The sequence below is a fragment of the Chiloscyllium plagiosum genome, unplaced genomic scaffold (genome assembly GCF_037043375.1).
Source record: "Chiloscyllium plagiosum isolate Xiang-an unplaced genomic scaffold, Cpla_swu_hap1 HiC_scaffold_16, whole genome shotgun sequence".
Classification (NCBI taxonomy): domain Eukaryota; kingdom Metazoa; phylum Chordata; class Chondrichthyes; order Orectolobiformes; family Hemiscylliidae; genus Chiloscyllium; species Chiloscyllium plagiosum.
The window spans coordinates 87,420,610-87,440,966 of record NW_028270154.1 but is presented as its reverse complement, the minus strand read 5'-3'; the positions used below and the strand labels follow the sequence as shown (position 1 = coordinate 87,440,966).

General features: G+C 45.9%; 1 protein-coding gene across 1 annotated transcript in view; it reads right to left on the bottom strand.

Annotated features, from left to right (window-relative positions):
• LOC122556846 (fibroblast growth factor receptor-like 1) overlaps nt 1-1,018 on the bottom strand; it is a 177,247-nt gene extending 176,229 nt beyond the window's left edge. Inside the window, exon 1 of the mRNA XM_087995497.1 lies at nt 767-1,018. The gene's annotated coding sequence lies outside the window, so the exon portion shown is untranslated. The remainder of the gene's footprint in view (nt 1-766) is intronic.
• Between the last annotated feature and the right edge of the window lie 19,339 nt (nt 1,019-20,357).

Here is a 20,357-nt window from a genome sequence, read left to right as displayed (position 1 = left end):
GCCTAGCCCTCACTGGCAAATTCTTAGGATCACTGAAAGGCTGCTTTATAGAAACTTTATTTCTTAGATTTCCAATATGCTTTTCTAAACATTAAATCTGGAACCTGACCAAACAGAAAGTAATTGGAATGACTTTCTTTCAGATAATAAACTGAACTCCCAAAGCTGAAGAGCAGAAATTAAAATTACAGCTGACTGTGGATCTTCATGCTAATGATGTCAGGACCAAAGACAGAGGGATTTCTGCAGCATTATTTACATGACATGCTTTTGAAATTGCACTGCAAGTACACGGCAGCGTTTAGATCTTCCCATTCCCAGCGCTTTGAGTAAAGGAAACCCTTTATGCTCCATTATATCCAGCTGCATTAAATTCAAATTATCCAGGAGATACCAAAGTCCTTGGAAAACTGCACCTTTATTCCTAATGTTCCTTCGCCCTTTGCTTCTTTCTCGGACACTTTCAAAAATCCTTTCGCCCTCAGTGCTTCCCTGAGTCATATTTCTCACTCTCTCTGGCTCTTTCCCCTCTTGCTTCTGTCCCTGTCGATTTTCGCTCACTCTCTAACTCAGCCGCTCCTAACTCCGATTTTACCAATGATTTTTGCCTGGTCTCCATCTGCCTCACTATGTGTGTGTGTGTGTATCTGTCCATCTGTTACTTTTACTCCCTTTCACACACACACACACACACCCCCCTTCCCTTAAAGCATTCCGCGAACACTCCAAATATATATTATTTTTCTTTTAAAAAAATACAACTTACCCCACAAAGTCTGTGCCCACCAGTATAAACGGTTTTCCATAAAGCTCTCAATGCCCAAACATCACAGGCAGTGTTCCAATACTAAAACATTTTTTTTTTTAAAAAGAGTGGAGGGTTTGTGAGTAAATATATATATTTGTATATTTTGTAACAGGGGTTGTTAATTTCCAGAATTTGTTGGTCCGAAACAGCGGTTGAATTGTCGCTGTACCGTCCCTAAGGCGCCTGAATTATTCCAATGTTAAAGGCTGCACTGACACTGGTCGTGACTGAATTGCTTTTCCATGTAGAGGTGGAATTCTGTCGCTGAGGTTGCGAGCTGGTACAGTGCCCCCTCCCCTGTCAGGTTGGCGGTGCGGGACACTGTTGGTCCACTCTGAAAACAGTTCAAAACTTTCACAGCTGCTCAAAACTTTTCAGCAACTTCTGCCGTCCACCGCCCTCTGCTGGAAGCTTCATGTATTGCAAAGAAGGTGAGGTAGGGACCAAGGAGGAGGAAGTGGGGACTGCAGATGCTGGAGATCAGAGCTGAAAAATATGTTGCTGGAAAAGCGCAGCAGGTCAGGCAGCATCAAAGGAGCAGGAGAATTGACGTTTCGGGCATGAGCCCTTCTTCAGGAATCAAGTCAATCAACGCATGATTCGGAGATGCCGGTGTTGGATTGGGGTGGACAAAGTTAAAAATCACACAACACCAGGTTATAGTCCAACAGGTTTAATTGGAAGCACTAGCTTTCGGAGCGACGCTCCTTCATCAGGTGGTAGTGGAGGGCTCAATCCTAACACACAGAATTTATAGCAAAAGTTTACAGTGTGATGTAACTGAAATTATACATTGAAAAATAACTTAATTGTTTGTAGAGTCTTTCATTTGTTCGAATACCATGATAGTTTCACTTCTTTCATCCGTAAATCACAAAACTTTTTTTTTAAAAGTTACATTCTCAGGTTAACCTAAACAGATGAAAGACTCAACAATCCAGGTATTTTTCAATGTATAATTTCAGTTACATCACACTGTAAACTTTCGTTATAGATTCTGTGTCTTACAGTTGTGTACTCCACAACCACCTGATCAAGGAGCAGCGCTCCAAAAGCTAGTGCTTCTAATCAACGCATAGTTAATATTTACCTTTTTCTGTAAAAAAAAGGGAATTGTGGCTGAAGATCCAAAGTATTACTTTATCAAATCAGCAATCACCCCGCCTGAGGTGATGTGACATTCAGCCTGAGGTAGTTCATTTGATGCATCTTCTGTTCCTACTCTGGTTTAATGTCACTTTCCATCAGAGTTAAAAATCACACAACACCAGGTTATAGTCCAACAGGTTTGATTGGAAGCACTAGCTTTCTGAGCGCTGCTCCTTCATCAGGTGGTTGTCTGAGATTTTTAACTTCCAACACCGGCATCTCCACATCATGACTTTCCATCAGGTATTTGTCAGAAATCATGAGCAAGAGATCTGGATAGATTCCTGATCTCATCTCCCTGGCTTGGGCAAGTCTCATCCAGAATCCCTACAGTGTGGAATTGGGCCATTCGCCCCATTGAGTTGCACTGACCTAGGAGAAAGTGAGGCCTACAGATGCCTGGAGATCAGAGTCGAGAGTGTGGTGCTGGAAAAGCACAGTAGGTCAGGCAGCATCTGAGGAGCAGGAGAAAAGTCAATTCAAACTGACCTACCCTATTTCTGTAATGCTGCATTTCCCATGGCTAATCCACCAAGCACATCCCTGGACACTGTGGGGCAATTTAGCGTGGCCAATCCACCGTAACCTGCAACATCTCCAGACTGTGGGAGGAAACCAGAGCACTCAGAGGAAACCCACACAGACACAGGGAGAGCATGTCCAAACAGAGAGTTACCCATGGCTGGAATTGAACCCTGGGTCCCTAGCACAGTGAGGCAGCAGTGCTGACCACTGAGCTACCATCCAATTCCGAATGGGTTTGTAACTAAAACTGAAAATTGCTGGAAAAACTCAGTAGGTCTGGCAGCACCTCTGGGAAGAAAGCAGACTTAACATTTCAGATCCGATAACTCTTCATCAGAACTGTTCTCCCCTTCCACAGATGCTGCCAGACCTGCTGAGATTCACTGGTAATGTCTTTCGTTGTTTCAGATCTCCAATATCTGCAGTTCTTTGTTTGATTTAGTTTATCAGTTACCTAAGCGTTGGCTTGAAATTGATTCTGGGCCCTTCTTACTGATCAGACTTCTTTTGTCTTCAGGTAACCTCCGTCTTACTGAAACCTCTGATGTCAGAAATGTTCAATAAGCTATAGAGTCATAGAGATGTACAGCACGGAAACAGACCCTTCGGTCCAACCCGTCCATGCCGACCAGATATCCCAACCCAATCTAGTCCCACCTGCAGCACCCACCCCATCTCCCTCCAAACCCTTCCTATTCATGTCCCCATCTAGATGCCTTTTAAATGTTGTAATTGTACCAGCCCCCTCCACTTCGTCTGGCAGCTCATTCCATACATGTACCACCCTCTGTGTGAAAAGGTTTCCCCGTGGGTCTCTTTTATATCTTTCCCCTCTCACCCTAAACCTATACCCTCTAGTTCTGACTCCCCAAACTCAGGGAAGAGACTTTGTCTATTGTGCACTGCATATCTTGATACTAATGTAAAGTCACAATAGTTTGAGCAGACCAATGGGCTGCTCTCTGATTACAGAGGAACAACGAGCAGTGATTAAACCTCAGAGCCACCAAACCTCAGGTGAGGGGAGAGGTTGAGAAGGAGAGTCCTTCACATGAGAGAATCACTTGAAAGAAATCCTTCACGTTAACCTCAGCTGGTGCAGAAATTGAGCCCACATTGTTGCCGTACATAATGCATGCAAACTAGCCATCTAATGAAGTGAGCTAAACCTGTTCCTATATGGGGCCACTGCTTTGGTCAATAAAGATATTAGGTTCTGTCCCCGGCCTGGTCTGGGCAGGGTTACAAAAGCTGAAATGAATGGCCCAGATATTGGTCAAAAGTGTGGCACTGGAAAAGCCCTGCAGGTCAGGCAGCATCCGAGGAGCAGGAGAATTGACGTTTTGGATATAGGCCCTTCATTAGGAATGAGGCTGGGAGTCTTGGGGGTGGTGAGATAAAGGGGAGGGGGTGGGGCTGGGGGGAAGGTAGCTGAGAGTGCAATACGTGGATGGAGGTGGGGGGAAAGGTGATAGGTCGGAGAGGAGGGTGGAGCAGATAGGTGGGAAGGGAGATTGACAAGTGGGACAGGTCATGAGGACGGTACTGAGCTGGAAGTTTGGAACTGGGGTAAGGTGGGGGGAGGGGGAATGTGGAAACTGGTGAAGTCCACATTGATGCCCTGGGGTTGGAGGGTCCCCAGGCGGAAGATGAGGCGTTCTTCCTCCAGGCGTCGGGTGGTGAGGGAGTGTTTTAAAAAATTCTCAAGGTCAGGTTCGTAGGAGAGTAGTCTGACACAGAACAAACGACCAAGAGGCGAGTCTGCTAGAATATGAGCATTTTATTCCCCGCAGCGTCGCCACAACCAGGTCTCATACTTACAACGGGTCTGGCTTATACTCACTCTACATGTTACCGGAACTGGGAGCCGTCAGTTCTCGTAGAGCGGTTGCCAACAACCCACGCTCGGCGGTTAAACGTAACCCCGGAGCAGACTCCCGGGTCTGGCTTATACTCACTCTACATGTTACCGGAACTGGGAGCCGTCAGTTCTCGTAGAGCGGTTGCCAACAACCCACGCTCGGCGGTTAAACGTAACCCCGGAGCAGACTCACCGAACTGGAGACTTTTCCAGCTGATATACTCTTTTCCAGATATAAACATTCATGTGAACAGCAGAGCAAGGCTAAAAAACACATTCCATTCTGGTTACATACAGATAAGAAGATTCACATGGGGAGGTGTGTAATAAGATTCACACGGGACTAAGCAACACCTCCATTCCGGTTAGATTCACACATGTATTGGGACACAATTTTAACCCTTTCACCACATTCCACTGCTTGGCCCAATACATGTGTTACATTATGATTCACACATGTATTGGGACATAATTTTACACCACATTCCACTGCTTGGCCCAATACATGTGTTACATTATGCTTAATTCAGTTCAATTCGTTTCAGTTAATTTCAGTTCAGTCAATTCAGTGTAGTTCAATTCAGCTCAGTTCAGGTCTGTTCAGTTCAATTCAATTGTGTTCAATTCAGTTCCGTCCATTTCAATTCAATTTAGCTCAGTTCCATTTTGTTCCGTTCAATTTGATTCACTTCAGTTCAATTCAGTTCAGTTCCACTCAGTTCAGTTCAGTTCAATCCCATTCAATTCTGTTAACTCCGCTTCAGCTTTTTGGACATGCCCACATCCTCCGCTGTACCCCAGGCAAGGGGTTCTTCGGCAGGACTGGGATCCTCTCAAGGGTGGACAGCAGCGACCCTGGGGTTCCTCCGGTCGCCCCCCACCATTTCTCAAACAAACTGCCACGTCATGCCACGGTCCATGCCATCCCGGGACGGTCGGGACCTCCACAGTTTGTTCTTCTGGTTTCTTAGTCTTTTTCCAAAACATTGTTCTGTATCAAAATCTCTCCTCAATTGTGATTGACCCTGCTCGCAGCGCCAAAATGTTTTAAAAAATTCTCAAGGTCAGGTTCGTAGGAGAGTAGTCTGACACAGAACAAACGACCAAGAGGCGAGTCTGCTAGAATATGAGCATTTTATTCCCCGCAGCGTCGCCACAACCAGGTCTCATACTTACAACGGGTCTGGCTTATACTCACTCTACATGTTACCGGAACTGGGAGCCGTCAGTTCTCGTAGAGCGGTTGCCAACAACCCACGCTCGGCGGTTAAACGTAACCCCGGAGCAGACTCCCGGGTCTGGCTTATACTCACTCTACATGTTACCGGAACTGGGAGCCGTCAGTTCTCGTAGAGCGGTTGCCAACAACCCACGCTCGGCGGTTAAACGTAACCCCGGAGCAGACTCACCGAACTGGAGACTTTTCCAGCTGATATACTCTTTTCCAGATATAAACATTCATGTGAACAGCAGAGCAAGGCTAAAAAACACATTCCATTCTGGTTACATACAGATAAGAAGATTCACACGGGGAGGTGTGTAATAAGATTCACACGGGACTAAGCAACACCTCCATTCCGGTTAGATTCACACATGTATTGGGACACAATTTTAACCCTTTCACCACAGGGAGTGGCAGTGAAAGAGGCCCAGGACCTGCATGTCCTCGGCAGAGTGGGAGGGGGAATTGAAATGTTGGGCCACAGGGTGGTGGGATTGATTGGTGTGGGTTTCCCAGAGATGTTCCCTAAAGCGCTCTGCGAGGAGGCGTCCAGTCTCCCCAATGTAGAGGAGACCACATCGGGAGCAACGGATACAATAAATGACATTGGTGGATGTGCAGGTAAAACTTTGATGGATGTGGAAGGCTCCTTGATGCCTTGGATGGAGGTGAGGGAGGAGGTGTGGGCACAGGTTTTACAATTCCTGCGGTGGCAGGGGAAGGTGCTGGGAGGGGAGGGTGGGTTGTTGGGGGGCGTGGACCTGAAGAGGGAGTCGTGGAGGGAATGGTCATTACGGAAAGTGAATAGGGGTGGGGAGGGAAATATATTCCTGGTGGTGGGGTCTGTTTGGAGGTGGCAGAAATGTCGGCGGATGATTTGGTTTATGCGAAGGTTGGTAGGGTGGAAGGTGAGCACCAGGGGCGTTCTGTCCTTGTTACGGTTGGAGGGGTGGGGTCTGAGGGCGGAGGTGCGGGATGTGGACGAGATGCATTGGAGGGCATCTTTAACCACGTGGGAAGGGAAATTGCGGTCTCTAAAGAAGGTGGCCATCTGGTGTGTAATGTGATGGAACTGGTCCTCCTGGGAGCAGATACGGCGGAGGCGGAGGAATTGGGGATAAGGGATAGCGTTTTTGCAGGAGGCAGGGTGGGAGGAGTTGTAACTGTGGGAGTCAGTGGGTTTGTAGAAAATGTCAGTGCTGAGTCAGTCTGACTGCATCGGTGCCACCTTGTGGGAGTACGAGGAGGTTGAGCAATTCATCAACTTCACCAACACATTCCACCCTGACCTTAAATTCACCCGGACAATCTCTGACACCACCCTCTTCTTCCTGGACCTCTCCATCTCCATCAACAGAAACTGACACATTTTCATCAGGAATGTCTGTCGATTCTCCTGCTCCTCGGATGCTGCCTGACCTGCTGTGCTTTTCCAGCACCACACTTTTTGACTCTGATCTCCAGCATCTGCAGTCCTCACTTTCTCCTGGCCCAGGTCAGGACCGGGGGGAACCCCAGACACAGCTGGCTGTGTGGGGATTTCTGCCACATGGCTGTACAGCAGGCTGGCTCCTCTCACCTGCTCTTCCCCTTCTTTCTTCTTCTCCCCCTTTTTTTTGTTTCCTTCTCTTTAGTCTTTATTGGATTTGTGTTTCCTCCTGACCCACCTCCTGGAGAGAGGCAGCAGCAGTGTATCAGGCCAGTGAATCGGGCGGCCGGAGAGGCGTCCAGTAGGAGGCAGTGGTGGGGGACCTTGGGCCGCGATTCTCGGTGAGTTCCCGATGCCCGTGGCACGTGGACCGAAGGCGGGGCCGAGGCCTGGTGTGGACGGTGCCTGGATCGGGGCTTTGGTGTCTGAGATCCAACACGGGGATGGAATGTCCTCCACCATCCACAGTGACAATGAGGGCAGAGGAGCACGGGGATATCATCCCAGAGCAGAGAGATTGAGCCCTCGTAGGAAACGTGGTCCTATCATGGCTAAGCGCTTAAGAAAGACTCGAATGGCTGAACCTTTAGCTTTATTTCTTTATGTTTTGACTTAATACTAACTGTAATTGTTTCTTATTTCTTTCTACCTTGTGCTTACGTTTCTGTACTCGGTACTTGTATCTAAGATGGTGCTGTGTGTGGCGACATTGGAAACTACACTCCTGTTCTTGAGTTCTTCAGGTCACATGACGATAAAGTCTAAATCTAAATCTGAAAATCCAGAATTAAAGTTTCGGATGGGCATCTCCCCTGAGCCTGGAAGATAAACACCACAGAATTCACAGGGCTCCACTCCCTAAGTTAATCGTTACCCAGAAAACGTTAGCTGATCGAATATCTGGAACCTCTCCAAAGTAACGGCTAAGGTGACCCACAGCTCATCATGCACACCCTTGACCGTACGTCCCTGGAACCCTTCTATCCTGGAGCTCTGCCAGCACCCAGAGCCAAACTGAGATCCCCCAACATCCCCCCCCCCCACCCCACCCAACACAACACTACCCCCCAGGGACTTGGCAGCTCCTCCCTCGTTATTGTCCCACTCCATCACCAACTGGCCCTAACAACATACCCGATACCCCCCCCCCCACCCCACCAAATCTCGCCAGCCCTGACATTCTCAGCTGGCAATCTTTCCGCTGCCATTCTTCCACCAATGCCACGCCTAACAACAGCGCCCAACCCCATGCCTCTGGGATCCCTGACTTTCCTCCCTCTGCCAACACAAAATTCTCTCACCTCACCCCTCCCCATTCCTCCCCTCACCCGATCAGGATATGTTGGGGGAGGGTGGATTAGGGGTATTCAGCTCAATGATCAGACACGATCATATTGAGGGGCCAAATGGGCCTGCTCCTGCTACTAATTTTGGAGTGTGCACATTCTCTCCGTGTCTGTGTGGGTTTCCTCCCATAGTCCAAAGATGTGCAGGTTAGGGTGGATTAGCCATGGGAAATTGCCCCGTAGTGCCAAGGGATGTGCAGGTTAGGGTGGATTGGCCATGGGAAATTGCCCTGTAGTGCCAAGGAATGTGCAGGTTAGGGTGGATTAGCCATGGGAAATTGCCCCGTAGTACCCAGGGATGTGCAGTATAGGGTGGATTAGCCATGGGAAATTGCTCCGTAGTGCCCAGGGATGTGCAGTATAGGGTGGATTAGCCATGGGAAATTGCCCTGTAGTGCCAAGGAATGTGCAGGTTAGGGTGGATTAGCCATGGGAAATTGCCCCGTAGTACCCAGGGATGTGCAGTATAGGGTGGATTAGCCATGGGAAATTGCCCCATAGTACCCAGGGATGTGCAGTATAGGGTGGATTAGCCATGGGAAATTGCCCCGTAGTACCCAGGGATGTGCAGTATAGGGTGGATTAGCCATGGGAAATTGCCCCGTAGTACCCAGGGATGTGCAGGTTAGGGTGGATTAGCCATGGGAAATTGCCCCGTAGTGCCAAGGGATGTGCAGGTTAGGATGGATTGGCCATGGGAAATTGCCCCGTAGTGCCCAGGGATGTGCAGGTTAGGGTGGATTAGCCATGGGAAATTGCCCCGTAGTGCCAAGGGATGTGCAGGTTAGGGTGGATTGGCCATGGGAAATTGCCCCATAGTATCCAGGGATGTGCAGGTTAGGTGGGTTAGTCATGGGCAATGCAGGGTTACAGCGATTGGGTTGGGGGGAATGTGTCAGTGTGGACTTGAAGGGCCGAATGGCCTGGTACCACACTCTAGGGATTCTGTGATTCTAATTGCTGCAGTAAATTGGCACAGAGCAAGGCTCTAAAACCAGCAATGGGTTAATAACCAGATTGTTTGTTCCTGTCAGGTTGGTTGATGAACATAATTGAGCAAGGACACCAAGGATTTCCCACCTTTTCCGAACTGAAATGTTGCCAAGGGATTCTTTTTTACATTTACCTGTGAAGGTCTTGGGTTTAGGGTCTCACTAAAATGAATGTGCTCCTATAACATTGCAGCGCTCCCTCAGTACTGCTCCACATTGATCTACGGCCTTAACCCAGAAAGCTCAGGGAAGAAAATGGAATGGAAACTTAAGGGCTGACTTCCATGTGATAAATCCCAAGACTCTTGCAGCTAAATAAACTGGCCAGCCATTTCCAGACCTTTTTTGCAATGCACACACTACTGAGATAACCTAACTATGGAAGGGAGGACTCAGTGGTACAAGTCACTCCTGCCTCTGATGCTCATGTGTCGATGGATCTCCAGGATACAGAAACTAAATTGAACTAAATGAACTTTAAGTATTCCTGACACCTTGCTATTGTTTTGATGGTTAATTTTAGATCAGAGGAGCAGGTCAAGAGCATCAAGTTTCTAGGAGTGACGAAACCAACAATTTGACCCAGTCCATCCATGTTGATGTGTCAGTCAAGAAAGCACAGAACACCTCTTCTACCTCAAGAGGCTAAGGAAATTTGGCACGTCCAGAAAGATTCTCACCAATTTTTATAGATGCACCATAAAAGCATTCTATCTGGATCCATCACAACTTGGTACGGTAACTGCTCTGCCCAGGACTGTAATGAACTACAGAGAGTGGTGAACACAGCCCGGTCCATCACACAAACCCAACCTTCCATTCACTGACTCCATCTACACTTCCCACTGCCTCGGGAAGGCAGCCAACATCAAAGACATCCCCCCCCCACCCCGGTTATAATCACTCCCAACCTCTTCCATCAGGCAGAAGATACAGAAGCTTCAACACATGTACCAACAGATTCAAGAACAGCTTCTTCCCCGCTGTTATTAGGCTTACAGTCATCCAGTACAGAAGCAGACCCTTTGGCCAAACCAGTCCATGCTGACCATAATCCCAAACTACACTAGTCCCACCTGCCTGCTCCTGGCCCGTATCCCTCCAACCCTTTCCTATTCACGTACTTATGAAATGTCTTTTAAACATTGTAACTGTACCCACACTCACCACTTCCTCAGGAAGTTCATTCCACACATGAACCACCCTCTGTGTAAAACATTGCCCCTCGTGTCTTTTTAAAATCTTTCTTCTTTCACCTTAAAAATGTGCCCCCTAATCTTGAAATTCCCCATCTTAGGGAAAAGACACCTACCATTAACACTATCTATACCCCTCATTATTTTATTAACTTCTATCAGGTTAACTTTCAACCTCCTACGCTCCAGTGAAAAATGTCCCGGCCTATCCAGCGTCTCCTTATAACTCAAACCTTCCATACCCGGCAACAACTCCTGAATGGACCTTTCAAATTTTAAATTTAATGTTGATCTTGCTCTCTGTGCACCTTCTCTGTGACTGTAACATTGTACTCCTCACTCTGATCTATTACCCTCATGCACTTTGTGTGGTAGGATCTACCTGTACTGTGCGCAAAGCAGAAGCTTTTCACTGTATCATGTGACAGTAACAAATCAAATTTAACAGACATTGACGTGACTTAACTGTTCAGTGCAGTGTCAGAGGTAGATTCTGTGGAGCTTTCGATATTTTTGTGACGTTACTGGCACTACATAAATTCAAAGTGTTAGTGCTGCAGATTGAAAATGATAGTATCCTTATTACTGTAGTTAAAGTTAGCTTATGAATTGACACAAACAATATTGGGTTTTCCTAGGCTGCCAGCAATGGAAGAATAAACATTCGACCAGACTGCAAGTTAAGCTGCAAACTGAATCAAGTCTATTCACCGTAAAAAGTAGTCAAGAGTGGAAAGTCAACACATCAGGTTTCACTTAATGATGGAATTTTTAACTTACACCTCCTTGGGCATACTAAACAGAATGTATAACTTTATTTAATTCTTTTCATCGCACTAAAAGTAGTTTAGTTCTAGAACACATTCTGTCAGTACAGAACCTCCCACCTCCATCACTCTGCGCTCCAATAACCCTGGAGTGTTCATACCTTGTGATTCACCGCATACTGTCTGTGAAGCCAAATTGGATTGAAATGAGTGTTTTTGATAATTGCAGAAAGCTTACAATGTTCAAAGTAGGGCTTTTGTGGGTGGTGATAATATCCCTACCTCAGAGCCAGGAGGCCCGTGTTCAAGTCCCACCTGCTTCGGAGGTGTGTAGTAACATTTCTGAACAGCTGGATTAGAAAACATTTGGAAGATATAAAATGATACAGAAAAGGCATAGCTATGCTAAATTGCAATGAGTATCCAAGAATGTGCAGACCTCTGGATTAGCCACGGGAAGTGCAGGGTTACAAAGAGAGGGCAGTGGGTTGGGTCTTGGTGTGGTGCTCTTCAGAAGGTTGGTGTGGACCTGATGGGCCAAATGGCCTGCTTCCACATTGGAGGGATAGTACCATTTTAAAATAAGATATATATTATTTTCAGACTGGAGGCCGGTGACCAGTGGTGTGTCACAAAGATCAGTGCTGGGTCCACTGCTTTTTGTGATTTATATAAATGATTTGGATGCAATCATAGGAGGTATAGTTAGTAAGATTGCAGATGACACCAAAATTGGAGGTGTAGTAGACAGCAAAGAACGTTACCTCAGATTACAACGGGCTCTTGATTAGATGGGCCAATGAGTGGCAGATGGAGTTTAATTTAGATAAATGTCAGATATTGCATTTTGGAAAGACAAATCAGGGCAGGGCTTATACACTTAACGGTAAGGTCCTAGGGAATGTTGTTGAACAAAGAGACCTTGGAGACCAGGTTCATAGCTCCTTGAAAGTCGAGTTGAAGGTAGTTAGGATCGTGAAGGCAGCATTTAGTATGCTTTCCTTTATGGGTCAGAGTATTGAGTTGTGAGGATATATTGCAGGACATTGGTTATGCCACTGTTGGAATATCGTGTGTGATTCTAGTCCCCCTCCTATTGGAGTGATGTTGTGAAACTTGAAAGGGTTCAGAAAAGATTTACAAGGACGTTGCCAGGGTTGGAGGATTTGAGCTACAGGGAGAGGCCGAACAGGCTGGGGCTATTTTCCCTGGAGTGCCCGTCAGGTGCCTTTTAAAAATTTTCCGTCTCACCCTAAACCTATGCCCTCTAGTTCTGGACTCCTCCACCCCAGGGAAAAGACTTTGTCTATTTACCCTATCCATGCCCCTCATGATCTTGTAAACCTCTATAAGGTCACCCTGGGAAAATAGCCCCAGCCTGTTCAGCCTCTCCCTGTAGCTCAAATCCTCCAACGGGCAACCTTTCCACACAGAGGGTGGTACGCATATAGAATGAGCTGCCAGAGGAAGTGGTGGAGGTTGGTACAATTATATCATTTAAAAAGCACCTGGATGGATATAGCATATTAATAGGGAGTCTTTAGAGGGATATGGGCCAGCTGTTGGCAAATGGGACTAGATTAGGTTGGGGTCTGTGACTTTAAGAAATGTATTCTATCCTTTTTTTAAGGGACAGGTTGAACGAGAGGTGCGGAGTTGTCTCTGATAAAGTACATAGCTGGTGAGGCTTTGGGAATTTTTTAAAAATGTTAGAACAATAGAAGCAGCCTGGCTAGGTGTGGCCAGCTCTCATAGCCTAGGACTTCTAGTTTTATTTTACCTTTTATGTTTAGCAGGTGCTGTTGAGGGGTTAATGAAGTGAAAGCTATTATTTTCCTCTCAATTACAGCCAAAAGTTGCAGATTCTCTTCCTAGGTTACTGGATTATAGAGGAGTCAAAAATGTGTTTTTTCTGAATTTACCTTTTTACCAAAGGGTGTGTTTATGGCATGTTTTCATATTGCAAGTTAATTAGGAGTAGATACTGTACCTACTATTGTTAGGTTTTCCAATAATTATCCTAATTTATTTTTTCACTGATCAGATGGGCCATTGGGCTGAGAAGTGGCAGATGGAGTTTAATTCATATAAATGTGAGGTGTTACATTTTGGGAAAAGCAAATCTTAGCAGGACTTATACACTTAATGATAAGGTCTGATGGAATGTTGCCAAATAAAGAGACCTTGGAGTGGAGGTTCATAGCTCCTTGAAAGTAGAGTCACAGGTAGATAGGGCAGTGAAGGCGGCGTTTGGTATGCTTTTCTTTATTGGTCAGAGTATTGAGTACAGGAGTTGGGAGGTCATGTTGCGGCTGTACAGGACATTGGTTAGGCCACTGTTGGAATATTGTGTGCAATTCTGGTCTCCTTCCTATTGGAAAGATATTGTGAAACTTGAAAGGGTTCAGAAAAGATTTACAAGGATGTTGCCAGGGTTGGAGGATTTGAGCTATAGGAGAGGCTGGGGCTGTTTTCCCTGGATTGTCAGAGGCTGAGGGGTGACCTTATAGAATTACAAAATTATGAGGGGCATGGATAGGGTAAATAGACAGTCTTTGCCCTGGGGTGGGGGAGTCCAGAACTAGAGGGCATAGGTTTAGGGTGAGGGGAAAGATATAGAGACCTACGGGGCAACCTTTTCCTCACAGAGGGTGGTATGTATGTGGAATAAGCTGCCAGAGGAAGTGGTGGAGGCTGGTACAATTGCAACATGTAAGAGGCATTTGGATGGGTATATGAATAGGAAGGGTTTGGAGGGATGTGAGTCAGGTGCTGGCAGTTGGGACTAGATTGGGATATCTGGTCAGCCTGGACAAATTGGACCAAAGAGTCTGTTTCTATGACTCTATTGCGCTCAAATAAATTGTTTTGCTTGTTAAGTAGTTTGACCAGTCAAATTGCACAACACTTTACATATCCCTTTAAATTGAAAAGGGAGGGTCGAAGTAACCTTAATATTTTGAGGGGATCAGGTTCAGTCCAGTCCATAACAAAATACCATAGGCCCCTCTATAAGCAGCAAAAGTTAGGGGAACAGATATACAAACTGATAATGAAAAACAAAAGCAACAGGTCTGTTGTAGCAGGTGATTTTAACTTCCCCAACATTGACTGGGACTCGCTTAGTGCCAAGTGTTGAGATATGGTAGAATTTGTTAGGTGTATCCAGGAGATTTCTTGAAATAATATGTAGATAGTCCAAGCAGGGAAGGGGCTATATTTGACCTTATTGGGGAATAAGCCTGAATTTTTGGTGGGGAGCATTTTGGAAACAGTGAACATAATTCAGTAAGGTTTAAAATAGTTATGAGGAAGGATGAAGGTGCTTAATTAGGGGGAGGCACAACAATAGGAACTGGAGAAATGAAATTGGGGAGACTATTTAAGGGTAAATCCACATCAGATATTTGGAATCTTTAAAAGGCAGTTTATCAGAGTTCAGGATCAGTAGGTTTCCATGATTGTGAAAGATAAGGTTGACAAGATTTGAGAACCTTGGATGATGAGATTGAAAATCTAGTCAAAAAGAAAGCATTTGTAATGTTTAGGAAACTACAATCAAGCAAAGCTGTTGAAGACTGTATAGGAAGCAGAAAATAATCTAAATAATAGGAGCACTAGAAGAGCATGAAATGTCCTTAGAAAATAGGATTTCGGTCAGACTTTCAGGAGCTAGAGAAGACAGTAGGGACTCTTAACAGTCATCTCTGGATTACTGTCAGTAAAAGTGAAGATAGGGAAGATAAATGAAAGGCTTGAGGCATGCTGTAGGAAGGACTTCAGATCCAAGAAGCATTGAGACCAATTCTGGGGCAGAAGGTACATATGCAAAGAGATGGGTTGCACTTCAAAGGACTGACCTGTATACAGACATGGAAGTTCACTAGTATGGTTGAGGTGGGTTTAAATTAGATTGTCAGGGAGATGGCACTAACATGTCCAGGTTGGAAAGAGGAATAAGATGCATAAAGGAGCGAGTACTAGATAGTACGAACAAAGGATGCAGCAAAGACTATTTCCGTGCTGTACATCTCTAATTCTAACCCTATTGGATAGGAGCAGGCCAAGGACAATTTGAAACATTAGCAGACAGGTTTAGAATGCACTTTGTAAATATGCAACGGGTGATAACTTTGAACATAGAATCCAGATTGTTGAATCAGGCTCTTCGGCCCAACAGGTCCACACCAACCCTCTGAAGAGTAACCCACCCCGATCCATTCCCCTATATTTATCCCTAATGCACCTAACCTATACATTCCTGAACACTATGGCACAATTTAGCACAGGACCAATACACCTAACCTAAACATCTTTGGATTGTGGGAGGAAACCCACGCAGACACCAAACATGCAAACTCCAGTCATCCAAAGTTAGAATCGAACCTGGGTCCCTGGTGCTGTAAAGCAGCAGCGCTAGCCACTCTGCCACCATACTGCCCCTTGATTGTGTTACAAACATAGCTATATGGGAATATGATCCAGTGGCAATAACAAACACTTCAAGTGCAGATTGGGCACTCAATATTCATGCACTGTTCACAGACATTGTGCTAGAAAGAGTATGTTGAAACTTTATTGCTGGAACAGCACAGCAGGTCAGGCAGCATCCAGGGAACAGGAGATTCGACGTTTCGGGCACAGGCCCTTCTTCAGGAGAAGGGCCTGTGCCCGAAACATCGAATCTCCTGTTCCCTGGATGCTGCCTGACCTGCTGTGCTGTTCCAGCAATAAAGTTTCAACTTTGATCTCCAGCATCTGCAGACCTCACTTTCTCCTAGAAAGAGTATGCCCTTGAGGGGACCAGGAGAGAATTCATTTGGTTGGTGCTAAGAAGCAAAGAAATACTCATTATCAAAAAGTTAAAAATCACAACACCAGGTTATAGTCCAACAGGTTTAATTGTAAGCACACTAGCTTTCAGAGGTGACAACCACCTGATGACGGAGCATCGCTCCAAAAGCCAGAGTTTCCAATTAAACCTGTTGGACTATAACCTGTTGTTGTGTAATTTTTTAAACTTTGTTCACCCCAGTCCAACACCTGCACCTCCAAATCATGGCTCCTTATTAATCTTGTATTTCAACAGGCCTCCGAACAGTGAGAGAGAAATGGCGTAAACTTGCAGCAAGATCACAGACACACTCAGGAATTATAAACTGGGGGGATTTTAATTACCAAAATAACAGAATAGTGTTCCAATAAAGGACTAGGAAGGAAAGGAATTTCTGAGACAACTACTTTGATATGGTCTTAACCCAACTGGATCAGAGGCTGGGGAATGATATGGACTAAAGTTCTTGTGGAGGAACATTAGGGAAGTAAATGATCCTCACATTAAAGGTTTAGATTAATAATGGAGAACAAGAACCACATAAAACAAACCTCCAAACTGGAAGAGGACTTACTTCAATAGCATGAGTTTACCTAACCATGCTCAAGTGGAACCAAATATTAGTGTAGCATTGGATGACCTTTTAGGGAGATGTTTCAGCTACAGACTAGACTCATTTTGGCAAAGCAGGAAGGTAGGGAACCAAATTCAGAGGTCTATGGATGATAAGTAGCATGAAACAAAAAGTCATGGTGAATATCTTCAAGTGGGACTAGGCCTAACATAATAAGCAGAATGCAAAGAGGAAAATAAGACTGGCAATAGTAGAAAAGGGAATTGAAAACCCCTTCATGGCTTTGCAAATAATAGGCTTGGGCATTGTTAAGTAGATAGGCAAGATACACAGCTGGAATATTCATTGAAGACTGTCAGTATTTACAAAGGAACAGAACACTGAGAAAATCATCAAGAGGTATTGAATGAAAATTCACATGCTGCAAAGGCTGGATATGCTTAGAATGGATGTCATCTATTCTCAATAATGTGCATTCCATGTTGCTTAAGGAGGCAGGAGTGCAGTTAGTGGAAGAGCCTATTATCTTCCCAACCCCTCTGGAAATGAGGGACAACTACTGAAATGTAGCAAATGTAATACTGCCAACATTCACTTTAAACTGACAGCTGTAGTCAGAGATTATTTGAGGGTGATGGATTTAAGTATTAGAAGCAGTCAGGAAAAGACAGGCACTTAGAAGATTAAATCTAGTCAATATTAGTTTCTAAAAACACAGGCCACATTAAAATAACCTAATTGAACTATTTGCCAAAGTGGTAATGATTAATTAGGAAAAAAGATGTACAGCACTGAAATAGACCCTCTGGTCCAACTCTCCCATGCCAACCAGATATACTAATCAAGTCCCATTTGCCAGCAGTTGGCTCATATCCCTCTAAACCCTTCCTATTCATATATCCATCCAAATGCCTTATCTGTAAATGCTGTAATTGTACCAGCCTGTACCACTTTCTCTGGCAGCTCATTCCATACACATACCAAGAGAAAAAGTTGCCTCTTAGGTCCCTTTTATATCTTTCGCCCTCACCCTAAACCTATGCCCACTAGTCCTGGACTCCCCCCACCCCAGGGAAAAGACCTTGTCTATTTATTTCATCCATTCTCCAGATTTCATAAGCCTCTAAGGTCACCCCTCAGCCTCCAACGCTCCAGGGAGAACAGCCCCAGCCTATTCAATCTCTCCCTATAGCTTCAATCCTCCAACACTGGCAACATCCAAAAGGAAGACCAGAATTGCACACAATATTCCAACAGTGGCCTAACCAATGTCCTGTACAGCCGCAACATAGCCTCCCAACTCCTGTACTCAATAATCTGACCAATAAAGGAAAGTATACCAAACACCACCTTCACTATCCTATCTACCTGCAACTCCACTTTCAAGGAGCTACAACCCTGCACTCCAAGGTCTGTTCAACACAACTCCCTCGGACCTTACCATCAAGTCATAAGATTTGCTTTCCCAAAATGCAGCACCGCCTATTTATCTAATAGAAACTCCATCTATCACTTCTCACCCCAGTAACACATTTATGCCGAACTTTAATATTGATTCAAAGGTCAGCTAACAAAACTGAAGGTCATGGAAGGTCAATGCCACTCCTCAGAACAGGCTGGCTCATGAAGTGTATGCCACAGGTTGTGGTTAAGATTTAGATTGGCAGACAGTAGCGTTCCTCAGTCATTTCCAGGATGCTACTAGGTTTGTGCTCTACACAAGTTTTGGAAGTAAAAAAAAGTTGTCGGTAAGGCCAGGTTTGGGATTGGCAAACAGGTGCCATGAAATAGCCTGCAACAGGAGACTGGTTGAGTAATATTGCACATGAAGAAACATGGCTTTAATTGCTGAAGGCTCATCAGCTCACTCCCAGGACACTGCAGCACGAGCTGCTCAGGATAGTATCCTAGACTAATCTTTAACTGCTCCAATGACCTTACATAAAAGATGCAATGTGAGGATGCTGAGTGATACAGTCTTGTACTAATATGCAACAAGATTCAGGTTTGGGCTGGCGAGGGACAATTTATATTCATGCTCGGCAGTGACCACCTTAAATACAATCTAGCTCTTAATGGGATGCAGGCATTGATGTGCTTTACTGTACACATGCACACAGGTAGAGTCTGAAAGCTCGTTTTGCAAGCAGTACAGGCAAATCATAGCGAACAAGGACAGGAACAGAATGCTTGTTAGGCTAGTATTAATTTAGATTAGATTAGATTAGATTACAGTGTGGAAACAGGCCCTTCGGCCCAACAAGTCCACACCGACCCGCCGAAGCGAAACCCACCCATACCCCTACATTTACCCCTTACCTAACACTACAGGCAATTTAGTATGGCCAATTCACCTGACCCTGCACATCTTTTGGATGGTGGGAGGAAACCGGAGCACCCGGAGGAAACCCACGCAGACACGGGGAGAACGTGCAAACTCCACACAGTCAGTCGCCTGAGGCGGGAATTGAACCCGGGTCTCTGGCGCTGTGAGGCAGCAGTACTAACCACTGTGCCACAGTGCCGCCCACAATTAATTGGAAGAGGGCAGGTAGGTCAAGCTACATTGGAGATTTACATCAGTCAGGTGAGACGAGGCAAAAATGCACATTAAATGTACCCGACTGTGGTTACAAGGCTAGCTCTTCATTACGGAGATGGAAATGTGTTGCTGGAAAAGCGCAGCAGGTCAGGCAGCATCTAGGGAACAGGAGAATCGACATTTCGGGCATTAGCCCTTCTTCAGGAATGAGGAAAGTTGGTCCAGCAGGCTAAGATAAAAGATAGGGAGGGACTTGGGGGAGGGGTGTCGGATATGTGATAGGTGGAAAGAGGTCAAGGTGAGGGTGATAGGTCAGACTGGGGTGGGGGGCGGAGAGGTCAGGAAGAAGATTGCAGGTTAGGAAGGCGGTGCTGAATTTGATGGATTTGACTGAGACAGGCTGGGGGGAGGGGAAATGAGGAAACTGGTGAAATCAGAGTTCATCCCTTGTGGTTGGAGGGTTCCTAGCCAGAAGATGAGGCGTTCTTCCTCCAACCGTCATTTCGCTGTGGTCTGACGATGGAGGAGTCCAAAGATCTGCATATCCTTGGTGGAGTGGGAGGGGGAATTGAAATGTTGAGCTACAGGGTGGTTGGGTTGGTTGGTCCAGGTGTCCCAGAGGTGTTCTCTGAAACGCTCCGCAAGTAGGCGGCCTGTCTCCCCAATATAGAGGCGGCCACATCGGGTGCAAAGGATGCAATAGATGATATGTATGGAGGTACAGGTGAATCTGTGGCGGATATGGAAGTTTCCTTTGGGGCCTTGGAGGGAGGTGAGGGGGGAGGTGCAGGCGCAAGTCTTGCACCTCCTGTGGTTGCAGGGGAAGGTGCCGGGAGTGGAGGTTGGGTTGGTGGGGGGTGTGGATCTGACGAGGGAGTGGTCTTTACGGAATGCTGATAGGGGAGGGGAGGGAAATATATCCTTGGTGGTGAGGTCCGTTTGGAGGTGGCAGAAAATGATGCGCTGTACATGGAGGTTAGTGGGGTGGTAGGTGAGGACCAGTGGGGTTCTGTCCTGGTGGCAGTTGGAGGGGCGGGGTTCAAGGGCAGAGGATCGGGAAGTGGAAGAGATGCGGTGGAGGGCATCGTCGACCACGTCGGGGGGGAAATTGC